At 40.2% G+C, this 6,701-nt stretch overlaps 1 protein-coding gene across 2 annotated transcripts in view; it reads left to right on the top strand.

Moving 5' to 3' along the window:
• The first annotated feature begins 5,098 nt into the window (after nt 1-5,098).
• The window catches only part of fbln2 (fibulin 2), a 69,302-nt gene continuing 67,699 nt past the window's right edge, over nt 5,099-6,701 (top strand). Inside the window, exon 1 of one of the 2 annotated variants that reach the window (XM_035661980.1) lies at nt 5,099-5,244. The gene's annotated coding sequence lies outside the window, so the exon portion shown is untranslated. Of the gene's footprint in view, nt 5,365-6,701 lie in introns of both variants that reach the window. The other variant, XM_035661979.1, reaches the window with a different exon arrangement.

The raw sequence follows: 6,701 nt of genomic DNA, 5'->3' as shown, positions 1-6,701 counted from the left end.
CCCTGTTGCATGTCCACAAGTGCAGAAGTGTGTATTTCAGCCTGTGTGTGTGTATAAAAAAAGAACAATTTCCCCTAGGGGATTAATAAAGTATATCTTCTTCTTCTTCTTTTTCAATATCACATGTGTGCACCCAAAATTAATTAGTTACTTAATTATTTTTGTTGGCACCCCCTAATGGTCTTAAGTCCAACAATCCAATCCCATGTTTGGATTCATTTTTGTAATCATGGAGGAAACTAGTTTGGAAGATGGAAACACTCAGCAGCTGGAAATATTCCATTACTTTGATTTCAACCAAAAAGATTTTTATCGTCATAAGTTTGAATTTGGGGAGAAAGGACACAATGACCAATTTTGTGTGGAGTAGCAGAATATGACTAGTAGTGTAACCAATTACTGTTGGCAGGGAGTATTGAGTATAGTAATAATATTACTTTTAAAATAGTAACAAGTAATGAGTAATATATAATATTGTTATATTATTGTTATATTATATAACACTGTTAACAGCTTCAGGTGCATCACTACCACCCTCCAGACTAAAGACAGGCTTATGGCGATTTGCATGATGTCTTACAGATGTGGCTAAGTATAAATGAAAGTGTATTGAAAAACATCTGAATCTGTCTTTCTGTAAGACGTAACACCACCCATTAGTAGCTGTGGTTACATAATTTTATTTCCGATTGAAGATTTTGGGCCAACTGTTTACATAGGATGTGATCTAATGCAGTCTGGTGTTTACATGTGCCGATACATTTAATCAGAACAGCTGTGTGCCATGCACAGAAGTAATTTTTTTATTTTATTTGGGCTTGTCAACCAATTTAAATCAGAATATTAGGCTACATGTAAACATAGTTAGTGATGTCAGCTTTTGGACCAATGGTTTAGTAAATAAGGATGCTGCTTGCAAACTTGTTATGTCCAAGCCAGTAAAGAACAGTTGGTACAGGTTCACTCATCTTTTTCTCTTTTTTTGCAAGTATCTCTTTATTGTTTTATTAATGGCATTCCAAAGTTTGACAAGCAAATCTTAACTCAAGGTCAAGTTCAAGGACAAAAATCAACTTTCACACTCAACAGTGAAAAACAATAAATACTACTGCTGTTATTGTGGTCATTATGATGAAAGCAGTCAAGTGTCAGACTCTGTATCCTGATGCCCATGCCGCATTTCCAACGTAGCTCTGAGGACATGATAACCTCTTGGCACACAGTCTCTGAAAGTTCTTGCCAGAAGTTCCTCTGCCGGCACTGTGACAGTCTCATAAGCCTTTTGAGGTTCCATTTTTAAGCGTCTTGTCAATGTTGTTCTCTGCTGACTTGTGTACTCCCAGAACTTTTTATTTGGGAGGTAACATTCAACTAAGAGTGTACTCCGCGTCTTACCCAATGTCAGCTGGGATTGGCTCCAGCCCCCTGCAACCCTCCCAAGGATAAGCGGTTGTAGATAAAGGATGGATGGACTATCTTCAAGTACATCTTGCACATAATATGTAACATGACCTCACTTTTCTCCAGCTCCAGCTGTTTTGGAGAAGACGGTGATAGTAATCTAAATTTCAAGCCACATTTGGAAAGCTGCCTTAAGACCATTCCATTTTCCTATCACATCTTCATATAAATGTACTGAACTCTTATACAGAGTCCTTACATAGGTACAGCATGTTTCACTTATATGTCATTTAAAGTATTGATACATTACTTGCAACCAATTTCCAAGTGGAACTCAAAAATGGGCCCAGACCAGATGATGGTAAAGCCGTTTGCAAGGCCTCTGCCAAGCCTCTCTTCAGTAAACCATAGGAGAGGGACAGCAGTGAGTCTTGAGCCAGATGCTCCCCGCTGACCCCACACATGAAGCCTGACTCCCTGAGGCCTCCCCGGCTATTTCAAAGCCTCATCTGCGTCTGACGGCTTTCCTCCGGAGATCACACTGGGATTCCACAAATCTCACCCATGCGTTGGCGAGTCCCACTCAGTGTTTTATAGTGGGGCTGAGCCTGATCCTGTTATGCAAAACCCAAGTTTGTTCGGTCCACCATGGCAACCCCTCTCTGATCTTGTTATCCTACGCTGTGGCATTTGTGCGACTTCAGACAAAAACTGCACTTAACTCCAGGGAGCCGCACTGTCACAGCCTATCTGTGAAAAGTAAGGCAGCTGGCTCACAGTACAGTAGATTCAATAAAGAAATGTAGGCTTACAAGCGAGTTCTGACATGTCCTTCCACTGACCCAGCACTGAAACACTTTGAATGTGAGTCCTCTATTGTTTTACCTCATCTCTCATCTCTAGTTGAAAGCCAGCCCACTCCCCTGGCAGTGGTCTTATCTGTGATCAGAGCCGATCTGTTTATCACAGCACCGACCACCGCTTCACCCCAGGCCCTGACAGCTCCTCATTAGGACCTTTATACGGGCTGCTGGGAGGGGTCCAGACTGCTGACCGGACCACTGCGCTCCAGCACGATGAGTGAGTGCGTTCAAACATCCAGCATGCCACATTTTATTCCAAACAACACTCCAGGCGCTCTTTGAACTCAGACGTCCTCTGGAGGTGGACCAAATTTACGATGCCCCCCCCCCCAAAGGGGCCACTTCAAATAAAGTAAGGGGTGTCGTAGATTGGTCTTAAGCTGTAAAGTGTCTTCTGCCATTTGCTGCTGCACGGTCACTCCCTCCAGAAGGTGAAAATTTATGAAAATGACTGAGGATGAATGATTTCTATGCCACATGTGAATTTAAAGACGTGCTCGCTTTAATGACATGCATCTAAATCCCTCCAGCGAGCAGGTAGGGATCAGTGTGGTAATTAAAAACAGGCCTGGATTTGAAGATCTGGTCTTTTGTGAGTGGTTGAGATAGCCTATGGCCTTGTGTCACGCATGGACTGCGAGCGGCAGGACATTGACAGACAGCAGCATGAGTAATGATGTGAGCTCGTGTTTAGCCAAGGTTACGGCCTTCCATTTAAGAGGAACACGCAAGATCCTTAAAACACAGCAGTGGACAGCAGCTTAAGTTTACCCTGGTGGCCAACAACATGGCTCTAAAGGAAATATACAACTGCACAGTAACTCTGGTTATACAGTACGACTACTACAGTAACATAAATATGAGACGACAAATAGAGTGGAATAATAAGCTCAACCTTATCTTTCTTTCTAGGCTGATATAAGCCCTATGTGAGTTGAAAGTAGGTGACCACAGTGGTGTACGTGGAATTCTAAGAGGGAAACCTGATTTTTACACACGCTTCATGCTCCCCTATTTCTTTATTTTCTTTCTGTCTTGCGGAGTGTTGGAAGATAGAAACCACTCTGAGGTTTTTGTGTTATTACAGAGCTGGAGCTGTGAACTGATTAGCCTTTCTTAGGATAAAGACTGAAAGCAAAGTGGAAACATTTAGCCTGGCTCTTTCAAAAGCCTCTGAGGCAGGGGTGGATCTAGAGAAATATTCATGGGGTGGCATGGAGACTTTAATGGGTGGCAGAAAAATATTCTGATTTAATCACAAACAATCGAATAAATCAATATTTGCTTGGAAAATCTCCCAAATCATGATATTTGAACTAAAAAACATTACATTATTGTGGCACATTAGTTAGCATTAAATAGAAATATCTACAGGTTAATAAATCGTTTATTTATAAATCTTCAGACATTTTTCAAAACACTTCATTGAATTTAAGCCTATCACTTATAATGTGGCCATAACAGGTGATTCAATTAATTCCTTTTTTAACTTTTTCAAATTAATTGTGTTATATTGTGTAATGTGTTAGCATGAGAATGAGCTGTTTTTATCTACAGAGGGAGCAGCTCTTCTTCTCTGGAGTCCTCCATGTTAAACCCAGAACAGACAAACCTGGGCACTAGTTAGGGCCTTTTGCGTCTTTTGTGGTCAATGTAGTTTCTCCTACATGCTTGGAAGGCTGAGCTGTATTCAAATGGTCCTACACACTGTTCCTTTAATGGACTATATACTGTAAGTCTCAGCCAGAAAGTGAAAAGGCACGTATTGCAAAATATGGAACTATCCATGAAGTTATACATAGCATATGTAACAAGTTCATGTGTGCCTTTATCTCTTGTTGTTAAAGAAAATGTATCCGTTTATAGTTTATTTTTGACTGGATGGATCCATCCTATTATTCCTCATATTTTCTATGACTAATGACTATTTCAGTTTCCTGCAAAATAATGTCTTTGCATGTCAATTTCTTGATTTCAACCAACCAACTAACCCCTAACCCAACCAAACAGTTGTTGAGTGCTGCTAGCTTATAATTCTGGCAAACTAAGCTAACTTTCGTCTTCTGGCCTATATTTATTTGTGTAGGAGCCATTCTGTTTCTCAGTTTGTTTATCAGGTATGTATTACTGCATATTTGGTTTTATTCCATGATTAATATTTGCCTTTTTTGTTGCATTTTTTAAAATCCAGATTTCCCAATGGTTGCTATAAAGTGCTGTGAATGACACTGAATGCATTTCCTGTCTCATAATCTTTATCTTCTGTTGTCATTAAGAACATGGATAGGTTTTGTATGTTAGACTGTTTTCTGTTATGTAAATAAATTATCTTGCATTAAAAAAATATCTTTACAAACATTTCTTCACATCACTAACTTATGGAAGCCCATTTCCTCCAATGTGATGGGGAAAAAGGATTTTGTAAGTCATTATAATGAGAAACCTTCTCAAAATATTGACTTAGTGTGTCAGAATAATGATGAATGATGATCAATATTTTGACTTAGTATCTCTGAAAAATGAAAAACCTGATCAATATTTTAATTTAGTATTTCAATATTTTAAATAAGCAGCAAATAATGACTTAGTGCCAATGTGACGAAACAAAAAGATTCTGTAAGTTATGTGAGAAACTATGTCGTTATTTTGAGCAGCTAAGTCAATATTTTGAGAAAGTTTCTCATTATAAACACTTACAGATTCATTTATTTATTTGTTCGTCTCATTGGCAGAAGTGGTAACTTTTTCAACTACCCATGAGCCTCCTCTTCCTCCTCCTACCTGTTGGACTCTGTAGGCCGGCCCTGCCAGCAGTTGGGATCTCCTCCGGAGTCTCTGGCAGGGGAAACATTTCGCACCTCCCCCTCCCTCCTCCTCCTCCTCCTCCTCCTCTTCCTCCTGCCTGGTCCCAGCAGCGCTGCGATGGTCAAAAGGTTCACACTTGCGGCGCTCGGAGGACCGGCATCAGTCCGTACACAAGGTAACACAACTCGGTGTCTACCGACTGCTTCACTCGTTAAACCGTCAAATGTGTCCGCAGCGTTCCACCGACACTCTGTCCGCCTGATTAAAACACACAGAGGAATCCGTGGAAGTTGTGGTAAGAAGTTTTGAGTCGCTCAGAACGGATTCCTTTTAAAACTTTACTTTGATGGAGGAATGCATTACTGCTGAATGCAATCTTGCAGTGAGTGCTAAAGCTGGGTATGTTTTTCCAGTTATCAGGTGGAAAGTGTGACAGGTCGCAGTGCAGTGTGTGCACAACACTCACTGAAGAGGAGAAGTCTGTTTAGATTGTTTTGTGTCTGCGTCTAATCTGGTGTTGCAAACGGTTACTTAAAGACTGAATACTTTAATGTTGCTAATTGCATAGTGTGAGAAATGAAACTCCAGAAGACTTATTAAACTTTTATAATATCTATTATATGTGTTGCTATTGTCTACAATAAACAACCATAAAGCAATCTTAGTATTTAACTCTATTTTTAATATACCCCTGTATATTATAATCTACCTGTATGTATTCCAGAGTAAGTTAGATAGTCTTTCCTGCAATGCAAAGGTGTTCAGCATCTGTCTGAGAAGTTGTCCTGTTACAGTGAAGAATCCTCTTATTGTTGTCCATGTTGGCAGAGCTGCATGACATCAGGGATTGTTTAGAGATCAGCTGAGTGTATGTATGTGTGTGTGTGTGTGTGTGTGTGTGTGTGTGTGTGTGTGCCCAGGAGAGAAAACAGAGGAATCCCCCATCCCTCACTACTCTGGGAAACACCAGGCTGTGGAGACCTCTCAGTTTGCATTCTTTTGCAGCTTTGCCTCGCCAGCTTTTATTATGTATAGTACAGTAACACACTGCGTGTCACATCCAGTGACAGAACTGCTGTGATCCTCACACTCCTCAGGCTGGAAATGAGCTCACTTTAGCAGCAGAGGCCTTTGGGGGGCGGGATGGGGCTAGTTATCCCCCTGGGGAGGCTGTCATAGTAGCTCCAACTGTGGAAGTTTAGAGAAAGAAATTCCAATTATTCAACTCGTCTTCTTTTTCTCTGCTTCGTAGGTTACGTTTTGTGGTGCAAACTGCTTGGCTCTGACACTGTATGATATCAAAACCTGCCTTTTTATTTAGATGGTATGGGAAGCTCCAGAAAAAACACTATATGATATGATGTTTGTGAAGGCTTTTAGAACTAAACACACTTGTTTTACATTAACTTTTTATCATTTTACGGAAGTTCAGTGCAGGTTTAGAGAACCTGAAACATGAGCAGACAAACAAATCCTTACATTTGGCTTGCGAATGAAATGCATTAAAATAGAAGAAAAAGAAAAGGTTAGCTACAAGTGTGAGGTATCACGTTGTTGAGGAGTTTGTATTTCTTGCACTGCTTTAATTTGAATGTTAATTTTATTTTTAATGTATGTTTAATGTATGTTTGT

This window comes from Morone saxatilis, unplaced genomic scaffold (genome assembly GCF_004916995.1).
Source record: "Morone saxatilis isolate NCDOM2014 unplaced genomic scaffold, NCSU_SB_2.0 Contig18, whole genome shotgun sequence".
Taxonomy (NCBI): Eukaryota; Metazoa; Chordata; class Actinopteri; family Moronidae; genus Morone; species Morone saxatilis.
Note: the sequence above shows the minus strand (reverse complement) of the source record. Positions and strands in the feature narration are given on the sequence as shown.